Raw genomic sequence first — 18,473 nt, 5'->3', positions numbered from 1 at the left:
ATAAAATATCACACTATCAAATCTGAATCACACTCATAAAGCCTTGGAAGAATTATACTTCTAATTGCATTTAAATGATTCTACTCTTCATGTGCACAATAGATCCCTATTTGATTTATTTCCTTCATCCTTCAAATAACAAAATGATTAAGTCTATAAAAGAAGTCTTCAAAAAACTTTGTCACAAAACTCTGTTCTCACTGTCATAAGCATTCACTGAAAGTCAAAACTGAAAGATTAGCAACAATAAACTAGTGCTACAAAATTTAAGATGTAAAACTGAAATACTAACTAAAAAAAAATAAGACCTTACAGCTCTCACGGGGCCCTCCTGTGAGTTGAAGGTAAGCAACAATCAATCAAATATTAAACACACATCAATGCAATACGCGGAGGAGTAATCAAGCTTGGATTTAATAAATGCAAAAAGTGTTTTCAAAATAATTATTGTCCTGTCATCGTTGTGTCGAGAGGTAGGTTTTATAACTTCCTTAAATAAATTGTTTATAGGTTTTTACGCATATCCTACTCTACTAAGATCTTAAAAATGACATAAGATAATGCGAGATAGCTATTCTTCATGATTTTATATCGGAGAATCAAATCATGAGGCAAACTATTAGCTTCGTTCTTATCATCAATTTTCTCGCTTGCGTTATTCACCCTAGGCTCCTTTTCCATTGGGTTGAATTCCACATTGACTTGCTCATATGGTACCCTTATCATCCTGCTAGATCATGAAGATAGGTTAATATCATTATTTTGTTTGTCAGCTACCTGTCCATATATTTCGCTCCTCAACTCCTTTTTTAGAACCTACAAATTCTTCAAGTAAGATGCAGAATCGATCATTAGCTACAGAATTGGTGCAATCTGGTAGATTATGAAAATATTAAATCAAATAATAAGGAAACAATGAAACCATGAATAAAAGATTATTAGGTACCTGTTTTTGCCAATAACCTTACAAGACGACACCTTATTGGGCTTTTTGTGATAAAAAGGGAGAAAATGGAGTGTAAGGAATTTAGGGAAGGGGTCAAAAAGAAACAATTTTGGCCTTCAACAACTGATTTGGATTAATTAAGGTCTCAGGAGCTATTGTTGTTACACAAACAGTTGCTTAAGAACATGTTGCCTTTACTAATCAGGTCGTATCTAGGAAATCCAATTATTCACCCAATTAATACATACCTCACCCTACCATAATACTGCATGATTAGACCATTCTAACACCATTACATTTTACAATTAAACCAATGTAACCGTCATCATTAGTAACAATACTCCATCATTATTACTTTTCTTTTTTCTTTATTATTTGTGTTGTTATATCTAGAGATCAGTGCAATCATTCGAAAACTCCTTTTGATTTAAAAGTTATGAATTAGTAATAAGCAGGAGTAATCGTCGGTAATTCCAGTAGCGTGACATTCTCCCTTGAGCAATAATTTGTGTGCATTGAAGCAACTTTGTAACAGGTTCCTAACATTGTTGAGTAGTGTGCTTGTGAGCAGCTATGGGTGGAGTAGTGGTTAGACACGAACCTGACTCTATTAATGTGTTGTTACAACATCCAGAAGCATTGGAAATTTTTCGAAGGGCTAGATGGTTGAGTTATTTTGAAAAATTACATGGTTTCAGTGAATTGGTTGCTTTATAATTTTCCCAAGCCTTAGTTGAATAACACTCTGTGGTTAGGGGCTTCAAAATTGTTGTTACAGAAGAAGTTATTGCAAAAGTGACAGGGCTGCCTAGGACAGGAGAATGGTGGTTCTCAAGGAAAGTGGCCAATCCTGAAGCTAAGGCCATATTCTTATAGAGGGAGAAGAATTAATGCCCAAGCACAGGGGTTTTGATAGAACATATCTTCCTCACCCTTGGGAAGATGTAGCCCTCTTCATCCAAAAATTCATTACCTGTGAGGGTCATTTTGGGATTATTTTCAATTATCACTTTCAATTGTTGGCACACTTAAGGACAGAGAAGTTGATTAATTTACCATACTACTTTCTAAATTCATTATAGTACATGGAAGAGGATATGAAAGGGGAAAAACATCTAAAAACTTGTGTCACTAACCATGCACTCATTAAATTAACCATCATTCATTCATTACAAAGACAAGGGAGATCGTGGCATGCTTTGGTAGTGAGACCTTATGCTGGTGCAAATGAGGAGCATGAAGAGAGTGCTAGAGTAGCTTCTAGTGCTGAAGCAATTTCTAGAGCTGAAGCAACACCAAGTACTAAAGCAAAACCCAATGATGAAATAATTATGTTGTTGAAACTACTACTTCTTCCAAGAGAAAGAAAAATGCAAGCTCTAATTGAAGTAGGTTGATACACCTCCTATGAATGGTCGACAGAACCCTAAGAGGTGGAGTTTCGTTAGAACGACCCCTAGTTAATCCTCACGAGGAAAGGAGACACAGATAGAAGAACATGTGGTGTTGTCTAGTGACTCATTAGAGGAAAGTTGTGGTGGATGTCTGATTGTAGGGAAGTACTAGAAGAAGAAACGGTTGGAACAACAATTGTGCCTGAAACTAGAGTTGAGGAAGTGAAGGCACCTTAAGGGACCAAGATGAGAGTATCAATGAAGATAATAGTGCATAAAAGGAAAGTGAAAATCCAATTGGTGGAAGAACCCTTGGGAAAAGGGTGCGAATAGTTGTTATACTAGAAGAGACTCAAAAACCTACTGTTACAGCTAAGGCGGAATGTGTTGATATAGTTGGAACTAATGGGTTTGAGGAGAAACAAGACAAAGAAAAGTAGGAGAAGTCTATAGAGGAAGGACCCTCTACATCTAAAATATCGGTTGTTACACCAGAGCCTGAATAATAACCAGAAAATAACAAGAGATAGAAGGACTAGTAACATAAGAGCAGGCAAAAGAACAAGAGGTTGCTACTTCACCAGGGAAGACGAAAATTGACCTTCTTGTTCAAATTGGAAATCAGAGAAAGGAAAATGAGGAGTTAAAGAAACAACTTGCCTTGGTTAAAGAACAACTCATTTTAAGAATGAAACTAGATTGGGTATGTTGGCAGAGGCTTTAGAAATGACATCATCTACTATCTTAGGAAAAAATTATAAGGGTTTCCAACAATCCTTGAGGAGGCTAAAATCATAGAGATTGCTATTGTTTCAGTTGGAGTACAAGTGGGGAAACAAGACAAAGAATTTCAACCTGCTATTCCACAAGAGCCTACTGATGACATTGTTGTTACACAAGAACCAACAATCGAAGCAGAGTAGGAAGAAGAAAAATAGTCTGCTAATCCACAAGAACATGTTTATGATGTTGCTATTACATAAGAACCAACAGTTGAAACAAAGCATACTGAAAATAAAAAGGTTTTTTTACCACAAGAACCTATCAATGGTTTTGCTATTACATAAGAACCAACAGTTGAGATAGAGTAGCAAAAGGAGAAAAGGGATCAGAAGAAGGATGTTGAAACAACATATGAAACAACTCATGTTAAATTTGAAGATTTAATTAGGATAACAGATTAGTGGGTGAAATTAGCACTCTTTCTCAGAGATGAAGTCATCTTCCTAAAGAAGCATGAGGAAATGGTCAATAATCTTACGAAGGAGTGGGCTAAGAAATTAAGAATTGCATAATTTGTGAAGATTCAGAAGGAGATGAATCAAGCAATGAAACATGTGAAGGAATTGCAAGGAGAGATTAAGTTCTTACAATAAGAAAATGAGCTCATTTATGAGTTTATTAATGGATTATTGTGTGGTAGGATTCCTCCTCCTTCTTATCCTCTATATTTGCAAGAAAAAAAATATCTCTTCTAATTAACAACCTTGAAGGAAAACGACCATATAAGACAAAGGAGATACACGACTTCCCAGAAATATTTCAAAGTGCTAATTTCTCTGGACAACATTTGTTGTGCAAGTTGTACATGCATGATCTCACTTGCTTTGGGGGCAAATCATTCAATATGACACCCTATGTTGGAGATGTCCAACTCAAGGCTTTTGTTTCTTTTATACAAAATCAGATAGGCTAGAAAGTTGCCATAATATTGTAACAACTAATGAAAAATAGGTAGAACTATCTATTAGAGGATAACCTGGTTCAACTGAAGTTGTTGCACACAAATACACTAAAATATGGTGGTTTCCAACCACTATAACATTGCTGATGGACCATCGAGAATCGGTTCTATGGAGATGCTAGATAAATATACAAGGAATGAGAATTATTTCCTTAGAAGGAAGTAAATTGAGATGGGATCTTTCCCGACAAGAATTGAAGAAGGGAGACCCCTATTGTTGTCATAATTTTGAGCAAGCACTTTCCAAAGTGCATCGGTATGTTGACTATATTAGGAATATTGGTGCAGGTTGGATATGACTTAGATTCAAGTTCCCTCTTGTTTGGTTACCCACCGATAGATATCAACATCCATATATTATTATGGAGAATTGGTTATTTGTAAAGGATATAGGGCCAAAGGTGAAGAAATGGTAGGTAAACACAACGCCACGCAATTTCACTCTCAACATGTTAGGAATCAATGACATGAGTTTGCATGAGGACATGCAGAAGCTTAAGCTAGGGGGAGATGTTGGGTCACAAAATTATCATTTTTTTCCTACTTATTTTCCTATTTATTTTATCCCTTTTTACCAACATGACCATATCTTATTACTGAAACAACCCTTATTCACCTATGTATGTCCTTTTTCACTTGTCACTTTCTTAGTCCAATTCTACTTATAATTTGACATTAGAACTACTTTATTAGGTTTCTTTTATCATAAAAAAAATGTATGGGTTGTTTTAGGTTTGTATGGTCTGTTGAAACTTGTTGTTATAGGATTACATTTTAGTTCCTTTACCGATTTGGATTAAATAAGGTTCCGAGAGTTATTGTTGTTACACATACATTTGCTTAAGCATGTGTTGCCTTTCCTAATCATAGTGGATCTAGGAGCACGTCAAAGTCAAAAGAAACAATTAATCACTTGGATATATTTGTGGAACATCCAAATCATTTGGTCGAGATCTTTTGTAACTCTATTTATAATTAAAGGAATTTGTTATCGTTTTACCCCTTCCATGGAAATCGTTGTGTAATTGTTAAGATATCGTTTTATTTTAAGATCTCATGAGAATCGAAAGATTATCACGATGATCTTCTCATTGTAATTAAGGGGAAACACTAGAGCTCTATAATCCTGATACTTTTATTAATGCAAATCTCAACTTTGTGGTTCAATAATTTTGTCTGAGCAATTTGTGTGTTTTTTAGTGCACCGGCCCTGCTGAGGAGGAAGGACCCGCCTTCTTAGCAGGGATCATTAGTTAGTTGGAGTGGAATACACAATTTCATAAATATTTCTCAATTATTTTATTTTTTGTTATTGTTGTTGTAACAATTAATTATGTGTGTAATTTAATGAATTGCAGTAATATTTGGATGACGTGATAACTTAATTCCTGGACCGGTCCCTCAAATTAGTGTGCCAGTGAATTATTTGCTTTTTTGTTACAGTTTAGATTACACTTCCTTTTATGTGTGTAGATTGAATGGGTGATGGTTTTCATAAGTGCTGTGAGAATGGTTGAATGAAAAATTGGATAATTATTTATCAGTTACGTGATTGTTGTTACTGTTGTTGTTACAGTTAATTTTGTGTGTAATTTAATTAATTGTAGTAAGCTTTGGATGGTGTGACAACTTAAGTCCTAGACCGGTCCCTTAGTTTAGTGTGGTAGTGAATTATTTGCTTTACTATTACAGTTTGGATTGCACTTCCTTTTATGTGTGCAGATTGAAAGGCTGATGGTTTTCAAGAGTGTTGTGAGAGTGGTTGAATGACATATTGCATAAATATTTCACAATTATGTAATTGTTGTTACAACTAATTCTATGTGTAATTTAATTAATTGCAGTAAGTTTTGGATGTTGTGACAACTTAAGTCCTAGACCGGTCCCTCAATTTAGTGTGGCAGTGAATTATTTTCTTTGTTGTTACAGTTTGTAGTGCACTTCCTTTTATGTATGCAAATTGAATGAGTGATGGTTTTCAAGAGTGTTGTGAGAGTGGTTGTATGACAAATTGCATAAATATTTCTTAGTTATGTGATTGTTGTTACTATTATTGTTAAAGTTGATTATGTGTATAATTTAATTAATTGCAATAATTTTTTGATGGTGTGACAACTTAAGTCCTGAACCGGTCCCTCAGTTTAGTGTGGCAGTGAATTATTTACTTTGTTTTTGCAACTTGGATTTCACTTCCTTTTATGTGTTCAGATTGAATGAGTGATGGTTTTCAGGAGTGTCGCGAGAGTTGTTGAATAATGTATTGCATAAATATTTCTCAATTATATTTATTAGAGCCCCAACTAAGCCCTTATCTGTTTTATTTGGCGGTTCCGACTGGTTCTATTGAGTCCAGTTACCACCTCTCTCTCCTTGCTAATTTGTAGTATTCCTTTTACTTATTAACATGAAGAGAGATATCAAATCTATTCTCTTGCATAACTCTTGCAGGAAAGCGACCCTTAAGCTGACTTGAGGGCTCAACCAAGCCACACTAAAGTTTTCCTTTGCGTAAGAGGACTTCTAAAATGCAATAATTAAATCTAAATGCAAATCTATTATAAAATGTAAGTGACAAAAATTAAATCTATCTCGATTAGGAAGATGTAGATATGATCGTAACTGATAGTAAGATAATTAAATGATTTGGGATTTAACATGTCTCTTTTATGATGAAGATCTGGCTAATGAAATAGTTCTAATAACGGATATTGTGATTGCAAAACATGCTATGTTCAGAAACTTTTAACATCGATTGATTAACGATTAACACAAGGAAATAGTTCACTTAATCTTAATGGTTATTAAAGCATTTTTAGATGACATATTTTTGAGTAAATAGTTACTCAAAAATATGATTTAATCACATGAGAAAATAAGAAAATCAATAATAGATCCATAACACTGATGAATTAGATAACTAATCGAAAAGACACACATCCATATTAACAATAGTGCACAATATGAATCAATTTACACAAATTTGTTATCAATAAGATGAAATTTTCATTATAATAATAGTATTCAAATACAAATTGGTTAAACCTGGTCCTTTTGCTATGATTCCTAATTCGATCTCCAATAATTCTCCCAAAAGCATCAGCTCTACTAATCAGAGGACAAACGTGTAATAGTACAAACTCTACTATGTAACAAGACTTGAATCCTAAGAGAAAAATCCTCAAACTACTCAGATCCAAGTATCCTCCTTTCTACAACTAAAAACCCTTTACAAAGAGAATTCCAAATGTAGAGAAGAGGAACCCATTCTTCATTCTCACAAGTGATATTTATAATTTACAAGAAAAATTCCAAAAATGGAGAGTTGTTAGAAGTGGTTTAGATCCATCTATTTTGGAGCTGCAAATTCTTTTCTTCTCCTTTGTCGGTGCAATAGTATTGCACCAAGATCTTTTAGCTCCATCTTCTCCAATAGATCCCCTGCCAAAATTAAATTCCAATCAATTAAAATTTTGCAGCAAAACTAAAAACCAAAATTGGGAAAATAAAATTCTCAACAAAATTGCCAAATAGAAATTAAATTGGATAAATAAAATGAGAGAGTTTCTATGTTAAAATTGCTTCCTGTAGAAATCTAATTAGCATTTGGACAATCCGAAGAACAAATAAATGACAATAGTTTTTTCAAGTTAATGAAATTCTCTCAAATCAAACACAGCAAAACCAATTATTGTTGCAAATTCATTACTTAGAATTATGCTAAATTTTTAGGCTATTTAATGTTAATATATGCTTGGTTTTATATTATCATATTGTTCTCCACGATTCTAGCTTTCCAACAAGCAATCTCAGACCTTATTTGGGCTAGTAAAACTCAAGATATGCCTCTTCAACGTTGAGTTATCAAAACTTCGAGAATGCTGGAAAATGTGTGCGTAGGAAAAAAATGGACATTCAAAATTCTAATTTTAAACTATATTTCTAAACTTTAATATACAAATTTAAATTAAATAATTTATATACAAAATTATGTACAAAATAAATAAATAAATAAATTACAAATTAATTAAATAAAATAGTTAAAATTGTGAATTAATTTAATTATTTTTATCTCAAACTTTTTTTATTCACACTCATTTTGGCAATAGAACTTTGAGATAATTCACATCAACAATATTTGATGGTCAACATTTTAAATCTTCTAATGAGATTTATCCTTAAGACCAAGGTGAAAAAACTATTATATAATTAATTAAATTATTTATTAATAAATATATTATTTAATTAATAAAAAATGAAGTGGCTTTTGACTCAATGAGCCTGGGGTTATTTAATGGAAAAGGGATAGAAGGAAAGTGGAGGGAGATATGGGGAGCGATAGTAGAGAAGCCGAGGATGAAGAATCTCGGGTGGTATGAGGAGATAGGTCTGAGGGAATAATGGATCAGGAATGTCAAGAAGTGGAGAGATAAGGAGGCGGGAAGGAGGGAGTGATACGGAGGATAACGTGATGGGAGGCGGGCAGGAATAAGGAGCCACGAGAGTTGGGAAGTCCGAGAAGGGAGGAGAGAGGAGGGAGGTAAGGCCAACGTTGGGGTGGGATCTCCCTCGATAAAGTATAAACTACAACTACCCTTATATGATGATTTCTGAATTCTAGTAATGTTTTGAAATTGGAATTAATTTTCCATCTAGAATCCGAGAAAAAGTTTTTTAATTATTATTATTATTATTATTATATTGGAATTATATAAAGTTATAATATGAGTTTTATTATATAGTGTGGTTAATAAATATAAAAATTTTGAATCGGTGGTTTTGTAGGATAGTTAATAAAATAATAATTAATTAAAATTTAATTAAAAGGTAATTAAATTAAATATTGATATTAACAACTAAATTAATTAAATTTATAAAAACAAAAAGATAATATACATTTTTTAACCTAAACATTGAAAATTAACCGAATTTTGAATAGGTTTTATTTGCAAACTGTAAGTCCAAATGAGATGAAACAAGAACCAATGGAAAGCTAGCAAGAAACCGAACGCAATGAAGCAAAAAAAAAAACAAAAACAAAAATGTCGCACAATTAACTGAATGAAAGTATTAAAGGGTGATATGCTTAGATTTACTTAGAGGGTCCCCATTGTTATTATGAAGATGATAAATTAAAAATGAGAGGGTTTTGATATTGCCACAACATCTTGTAACAATTAAAGCCTACCTAGATTGATTATTAAATGTGTGAGATACAAACATTAATATTTTATTAACTTTTATGTCTTTACAAACATATGTTGATACAAAATGAATGGAAGAAGCATTCAAGTAATCTTAATTTTTTCTGCCAACAATTCATACCATATCTTGAACATTATATTAAATGAACAAAATATATAGTATTTACAACCATGAGGTTCATCTCTGCCTCAGAATGAGGAAATCATAGAGAAAAAACAAAATTTCTCTGCCCTTGAAGGGGGAAACCAAAGTTTACGACTTCCAAATTGTTTCTCAAAAATGTGTCACCATACAAATTACACAGGAGAGTTGAACCCGATGTCTGGATAATAGCCTAAGGGGTGGTAGCAAATGTGAATTTCAACAAATCTGGGGGTGCCTCAGTCACAAACTTGGTACTTATGGGTCGAGCATGAGGGGTGTTATCACACCGATCACCACTGAGCCAAAACAAGATTGTTCTGTAAGCCATCGAATAAAAAGGAGAGAGAATCAAACTTGTGTTGATTAAGTAGTTGGCAGATAATGCATGTCATTGTGAAGCCAAATTGATGTTGAACTGGAGCCACCATGTGCCTGAGAGCTACCATGAGCCTGCACCGAACTGGTAGCCTCTAGAATCTCCTCCACAATGAAACACCCGTATGGGTTGGGCCGAGCGGGAGAAGGGGGGTAGCTTAAGTCATTAGCGGGGGAGCGGGGGCATAGAGGGAGGAAGAGGAGCTTTGCGAGAGGGGGGAGGGGATGAACTGGCTGGAGGGGAGTGTACGAGAGACAAAGCAGGGGAAGGGACGTTGGGAGGGTATTTGATATCCAGGTCTCTAGCCAAATGCTTCAGGGAGGAGGATGAGTCGTTGAAGAGAGCAGAAAGCTCCAAAATTCGGTTCGTGACCTTATTTTTAGCTTCCTCCTTGTCCTTAAGATTCCTATCTAGGAGGTTGTAGAGGGCCCATAGGGACAAACATCCATGACAGGTCTCCTCTTCTTCCATGGCCACCACCTTTCTCTGAATGTGATCAGGTATTCTGTGGTCAAACAGAGTGGCTATGGAGGTGTTTTCCAGGGTGGTTAGGGGTCATCCACGACCTTTGCCCTGACCTAAACGACAACCTCTCTCTCTATCACCACTCATGAGTGTGATGAGGATAAGTGAGGTGCAGGGATGAGGTTAGAGGGAGTGGCAAAGATCACGGGGGTAGGTAACCAAAGGAAGAATATCAGGGAGGCCAATTCGTTGCATGATAAAGAGCCTTGATCGACGGGTGGTATGCGCATTCCTAGGAGAGGGGACATGTGGAGTAATGAGGCCAAGTGTTTTCCATGAGATAAAGGACGCTTTGCATGTGCATCCAACCATCACTTTTCCAGGGCAATCACCCTTAGGTCATCCAGATCTGGGGGACTATTGATGTTATAGTTAATTGTGTGTAGTTTAATTAATTATAGTAAGCTTTGGATGGTGTGATAGCTCAAGTTCTGGATCAGTCCCTCAGTTTAGTGTGGTAGTCAATTATTTGCTTTGTTGTTACAATTTGAATTGCACTTCCTTTTATGTGTGCAAATTGAATGAGTGATAGTTTTCAGGAGGGTTGTGAGAGTGGTTGAATGACAAAGTAACTTATTGTGTAACTTTTATTCGCATTGAATCTGTGTGGAGTGTGTAACAACTTTATTGATTGTTGAGAGTGCATGTATGCAACGACTCTAGGTTTAAATTATTTTATTCTTGTCATCATCTACCTTAGCATAGACTTTGCACGACAACCTTGTAAAAAATAAAACCTACCTAGATCAATAATAAAGGTAAGAGCAGGTTGACCAACATTAAAATGAAAACAATATAAAAATAATGAAGTTAACAAAGTTTCTTATTTAAATCATTGTGAGATACAAGCACTAATATGTTATTAACTTTTATGTCTTCACTAATATATGTTGATACAAAATGAATGGAAGAGGCATTCAAGTAATCCTAATTTTTTTTGCCATCAATTCATACCATATCTTGAACACTTTAATGATATTGCAATAGGTAATGTGTATTGACACAAATAATAATGAAGCATTTCAAAGTTTAGGTTGTAGGAATCATCATTTTTTAAACACATATTACAAATAATTCTGAAAATTTAGAAGTCTTGGTCATTGACATAATTGCCTACAACAATGTCATGTAGTGTATCATTGTCAATGTCCATATGATCTTTCAAGTAGATCATCATACTCGTCTTGACTTGCATCATCTTCATCATCATTGAAATCTAAGTGTAGACCATCCATATTGTTACCAAATGTATTTGGATCATCATTTTCTATACCATCCATATTGTTGTCTTCCATAACATCACGTAACTCTGTATTAATGTTGTCTTCTTGTGCCTGAACATAACCATCTTCAGTGTCTTCATGGATGTCAATTTCTTCGATGTTACCTAATACCTCTCTCTATTTTTGTTGGCCATCATTGTTTTGATCAGTATCCACTAATGCATCATCAAATACATGCCCTAATCTTGGATCATAATGTATGACAAATATCCATTTCAGGTCCAAAATATCTTAGATGTACATACATATATTAGACGTATGTTATAACAATTTTATTGATTAATAAACACATGTATATATTTTTGAATTAGCAGGTATTATATCTTCGGAACCAATTGATCTTTATGGTGCTTCCATCATCAATTGAATTTATTATCCATGGAATATTTAGGCTCTATCTATTCATATTCGGGCTCCTATGAGAGTTTTTTTCGCTACAGCTGATAAAATACCGTTACTTGGGACGATGCATATGTAGAAAGCCTTTTCTTTTGTCCTTACTCGTAGTAGTTATTAACTAAGTTATTCTATGGTAGATATGTGTTCCCATCTCTAATCCAGAATCGGACATGAAAGTTTCTTCTAGATAAATAATCCTCGTAAATAATCAATGTGTAGATAAATGAGTCTATATCTATGCATTACACATATTGTATATAGAATCTAATTTACAGGACGAATAACTCTTACATTTCCATCCAATGTCTTAATAAAGAATTTCACAGGCGAATATTTACTCTTCCAGTATTTGCTCCATGGGGTCGACTTACCTATAGACTCCAATGAGATTAATTGGTTTTTGGTTTATTTCGCCATCCTATCCAATGAATGATTAAGATTCCTATATGATCTTATGCAGTCATAGGTTCCATCGTTCCATAGCTTCTATCTAAATGCCCAGGTCTTCCCTCTGCAATGGAGCTTTCTTTTCATCTGTTACGGAATCAATTTCCTTAGTTTCCATCGACCCGAAGCTCTTTCTCCTTCATAAACTGAATTCCTTCAATCTTGCTTGAATGAATCAAGATGATTCTTATGCTTTATCACACTGCTTTTTGGAGGGTAGTTAATGAACCATACAATATTGGGAGAATATTTCTCCTTTTTCTTCTTTTTCTGCATTACCAAACACCTTTCTCGCTTCACGAGAGATCAAAATATCATTTTTTCTCTCGTGGAAGAAAGTATTTACGAGGTGATAGTATCTACCCATAGTTATTGGATCTTGGCAATATGAAGCAATGAGTTAGTCTCTAGTTTATTTATAGAGACCAATCCGTTCTTATTTCGTGTTCTCCATAACATAACTTCGGAAAAGAATGAAAAGCTCGATTCCAACAAGTCGAACACTAAGCATATCACGGTTCCAAAATGGTAAATCTAATTTCTATTCGATCTGATAGAATTGATGATCCATGATCGGGTAGATTGGAAAAAAAAGACCAATTATTCCTACTCTTCTAAAATCAAAATTTGTATCCCTAAAACTCCATAGATGGTTTTAACCGAATAATAACAATAATCAATCCTAGCCTGAATTGTCTGTAGGGGAACCCTACCTCCCCTGTCCTATTCGACCCGGGAAATTTCCTTTCCATTGAGACGTCCTGCAATTTGGATCTGAATACCTTCTACCTCTTCCCGTTCAGCCAATTCAATAGCTTTCTTCATTGTTTTTCTGAATGGAACTCTCTTCTCTAGTTGTAGGGCAATATACTCTGCAAGAATATTAGGTTTTCTATAAGGTTTCGCAACTTTTTCTATAGCAATGTGAAGTTTTCGGTCCACAGAATCGAGCATATTTAGTACATCGTTTCTTAATTTTCAATTCCTTGTTGGCATTATGATACATATGTTGTACTTGATGGCAACCCACTCATCTCAGATGATAAAATATAGCACAGCAAAGTTCACGCACTTTCATGAAGATAAAAGTTTCTTTCATGTAGAGAAAAGTTCACGCACTTATATGCAGAGAAAAGTTTATTTCATGTAGAGAAAAGTCCACGCACTTTTATGCAGAGAAAAGTTTATTTCATGTAGAGAAAAGTTCACGCACTTTCATGCAGAGAAAAGTCCCTTTCATGAAGAGAAAAGTTCACGCACTTATATGCAGAGAAAAGTTTATTTCATGTAGAGAAAAGTTCACGCACTTTTATGCAGAGAAAAGTTTATTTCATATAGAGAAAAGTTCACGCACTTTTATGCAGAGAAAAGTTTATTTCATGTAGAGAAAAGTTCACGCACTTTCATGCAGAGAAAAGTCCCTTTCATGAAGAGAAAATTTCATGCACTTTCATGGTTGGCTCATGGTATTAGTCCGACAGTTTTTGATCCTATGGTTTTGGTCCGTGGTATTGCATCCAAAAGTGTTGATCTCATGCACTTTCATGGTTGGTTCATGGTATTAGTCCTATAGTTTTTGATCCTATGGTTTTGGCTCGTGGTATTGCATCCAAAAGTGTTGATCTCACGCACTTTCATGGTTGGTTCATGGTATTAGTCCAACAGTTTTTTGATCATATGGTTTTGGACCGTGGTATTGTGGAAGGCCTAAGACTATAAAAGAGGAAGGAGATCATTTGGCAAAGCATCATCGAATAAATTGAATATCTAATAAGTGCTAGATCTGAAATATTTGTGATTGGGTTATGGTGCAGATCTGGATCTGAATGAAGGAGGAACCTTAGCGCATAAAGAAGGATAAGTTCTATTGATGGGTCATAATCTTTGTGCTTGAATAATAGTATCTTTGCATGATTTTGATCTGTTATATGAGGCGCATGCTTGATCTATAAATCTGACAATCTGGGTTAATTAGTGTCTGAATATTTGAAAGAAGGAATTATCCTTTATAGATCTGCACGCAGGTTTCAGGTTGTTGAAGTAGCGTATATCTTTAAATTATGATCTAGCTGCCTCTGTCTATTGCTGCAGTATTCTGGGTTCAGAATTTGGTGTGTGGTTACTATTACTGTGTTCTGGGTACAGCTGTCAGAGAAGTGTTTACTTGATTCAGTGCTAATTGGGAAAAGGAGATTGTTTGATGCAGATATACTTGATGATTGATTGATGTTCATGGATCCAGTCTGAAAATTTATGAAACGTGGTCCCTGGAAGAAAGAGAAGGTTGTAGCCTTCAGTAGGCCAGCACCTACGTACTAGTATCTTGGCTAGTACAAGAGCTAAGGGGGTTGTAGCTCCCTTCCAGGAGAAGCTGGAGAACGAGAGAGGGTTGTAGCTCTCTGCAGGTTGTAGCCTGCGTACTGGTAAAGGACTGCACCAGTACAAAATCATTGTAAAAGGAGTTTCTAATTGAAAGAAGATAGAGACATATTGCAGCAGGTGGTTTTCACCCACATTGGGTTTCCACCTTATATCTGGTGTTCTTTTGTGTGACTATTTGCTTTTCTTGTTCCTGCTCATTATTTTATGATACTGACATACAAAGTAATGATCAATATTTGAAGAATTATTCAAAGTATAATAAGGAAGATAGATTGAAAAGAATTTGATAATACTGATTCACCCCCCCCTCTCAGTATTATTTCCAACAATTGGTATCAGAGCAGGTCCTTCTGAAGAAGCTTGATCGCTTGAAGGAAGATCTAACATCATGAGCAACTACGAGAGGGAAGCATCAATCAGGCCACCGATTTTTGATGGAACAAACTTCGTATATTGGAAGGTAAGAGTTACTGCCTATCTTCAATCTTTGGGTACAGAAGTATGGGACATTATAGAAACAGGGTATACTTTTCCATCAGCTACTCCTACAGATTCAGCTGAGAAGAAGAAATATGAAACAAATGCAAAGGCGATTAATACTCTTCTAGGATGTCTATCTCAATCTGAATTCGTGAAGGTTATGCAATATAAATCCGCAAAAGAAATATGGGACAAGATTGTTTTGAGCTACGAAGGAGATGAACAGGTAAAACGTGCAAAACTTCAAACCCTCAGGATTCAGTATGAGAATCTCAGAATGTATAATGATGAAAGTGTGGCTAACTATTTCCTTCGGGTAGATGAGATTGTTAATTGTATGAAAAACTTGGGTGAAGAAATAAAAGAGGCGGTTGTGGTTGAAAAAGTCCTAAGATCATTGTCCCCCAAGTTTGAATCTAAAGTGTCTGCAATAGAAGAAAAGGAAAATCTACGAACTCTTACTATGTCTCAGCTACACGGAATTCTAACTGCTTATGAAATGAGAAAAGGAGGTCCATCAGACAGGAGAGAAGCTGCTTTTAAGGCTTCAGGCAAAGGAGACTACTATGAATCAAGTCACGTGCCAGAAGAAGAAGAAGAATCAAATTTTGTCAGAAATCTTCAACGGGGTACTGGAAGGTTCAGAGGTAAGCTACCTTTTAAATGCTTTTCTTGTGGAAGAGTAGGTCATTATGTTGCCAAATGTCCTCATAAGGATAAGATTGACAAAGGAAAGGAACCTGCCAGATGGAACAAGAAACAGAATGCAAATAAGAAAAGCTACTACACTCATGAAGACAGTGATGGTCTATCAAATAGTGATGAAGATGAACGAGGTAATGACTATAAACTTTTAATGGCATTTGAAGATGATGATTACATGGATGCTATAGATGTGGATAGTTTTTATGAAGAGATTTCTAGACTTAAGACATGTATAGAAGAAAAGAATATGATCATTGATACTCTACAATTTCAAATTGATGAAAAAGAAAAATATCTTGAAAAGTTAGAAGGTGAAATTGTTGGCCTTAGAAAAGAAATTGAGAAAACAAAGGCTATTAATCTTAAGTTTGTCAAAGGATCTGAAACTCTGGATGAGATCATCAATGTACAGCGTTTTCCGCTAAACAAGACAGGTCTGGGGTATAATGGAGAAACATCTCAAGCATCCACCTCAAAGAGTTATCTTGATGCAGCAAGAAGGAATGAGCAAAAGCACAATGGATATCACCAGGTAAAGCAGGGACGAATTACATCAAGAACGAACAAAGACTATCAGGTAAATCAGGGGCAATCTGTCTTAAGGATGAACAAAAGCTACAACCAGCCACAGGTAAAATCTTCTCAATTTGCTTCAAGAATGGATGACAATAGAAATTACAATCATTTGCCGGTAGATTTGATAATCGCAGAAGTTTCTTCAATGGGCAATGTTTCTCTTGCCATAACTTTGGTCACAAAGCAGCTCAATGTGTTGCATATAAAACAATCATGACTAGAGAAGCTCAAAAACAAAGAAGTATGATCGGGATTACAAAAAGGACCTATAACAACTTTTCGGCTCTTGAAAATGAAGTTGAATGTTCTATTTGCAATAACTTTGGTCATGAAGATTCTGAATGCAGGAGCAGGTTTCAGCAGACAAAGGAACAAGCCTCAAGCACCAGAACATGGAGAATAAAGGAACCACAAACAGAAAGATGTGGGATAGCATTTTATGCAGAAGGACAAGAAAATCTATGGTACATTGACAGTGGATGTTCGAAACATATGACAAGTGATAAAGAAAAACTTGAATCATATTCTGCTTTAGAAAAGGGAAAGAAAGTCTCTTTTGGAAATGATACTCCTGCAGCTATAAAAGGAAAAGGCACTGCTCAGTTAAAAGAAAAGGTCAAAGCTGGAAATGTTTTGTATGTTGATGGATTGAAGCATAATCTTCTAAGTGTCAGCCAGATGTGTGATCAAGGAACCGAGGTGATATTTAGATCAAACGGATGTCGTGTTCGTGATCTTGATACAGGTGAAACAGTGATCAAAGGTAGAAGAACTCCAAATAATCTATACATATTTGAAGAAGGACAACAACAATGTTATTTGAGCAAGGATGATGAACACTGGTTATGGCACCGGAGGTTGGGGCATCTAAGTTTTCACAAATAAGGAAAGCATGCAAATATCAGGCAGTTCGTGGTCTTCCAGATATCAAAATTCCAGACAACACCATATGCAAATCATGTCAGTTTGGAAAGCAAACCAGAACTAACTTTCCAGAGAAGGATCAGCTAGCATGCCTCTTGAGCTAGTCCATACAGATGTATGTGGTCCATTTAGGAAAAGGACACCTCGAGGAGAAGAATACTTGATATTATTCATTGACGATTTCTCCAGGTTTGTTTGGTTAGGACTTATGAAGCACAAAGACGAAGCATTCGAGAAATTCAAATCCTTCAAAGCCTTGGTTGAAAATGAATCAGGTTACAAAATTAAGTGCCTCAGGTCTGACAGAGGTGGGGAGTTTACCTCAAATGAATTTTTCGATTTCTGTGAAGAACATGGGATAAGAAGAGAATTCTCTACAGCTAGAACTCCTCAGCAAAATGGAGTGGTGGAAAGGATGAACAGAACAGTCCAACAAATGGCTCGTGCTATGCTGGATGAGTCTGGAACTCCCGCAACTTTCTGGGGTGAAGCCGCATATGCTGCGGTTGTTATTCTCAAAAAAACAAATGTCCGAGTGAACAGCACTCAAACTCCTCATGAGCTCTGGTATGGTGAGACTCCTTCGGTAAAGCACTTCAAAATCTTTGGGAGAAAATGCTATATTAAGAATACTGATGAGCAACTTGGCAAACTTGAACCTAGAGCAAATGAAGGCATTCTTCTTGGTTATTCTCCACACAACAAAGCATATAAGTGCTACAATAAAAGACTTGGAAGAATTGTTGACAGCATTGATGTAGTGGTTGATGAAAAGGGATACATTCCTAGGCAAGTAAATCATGAAAATATCGAAGAAGATGAAGACTACCCTCAAAGACAGAATGATGAAGAAGAAGAACCTCAAGAAGCACCAGAGGAACAGATAAGGATAGAAGAGAAGACTCCATCCCGGTACGTTCAGAAGAATCATCCAGAATCTCAGATT

Source organism: Pinus tabuliformis, chromosome 7 (genome assembly GCF_031772625.1).
Source record: "Pinus tabuliformis cultivar Carrire ecotype Pingquan chromosome 7, CPIR1, whole genome shotgun sequence".
NCBI lineage: Eukaryota > Viridiplantae > Streptophyta > Pinopsida > Pinales > Pinaceae > Pinus > Pinus tabuliformis.
The sequence above is the reverse complement of the archived record's forward strand: the minus strand, read 5'-3'. Positions refer to the sequence as shown.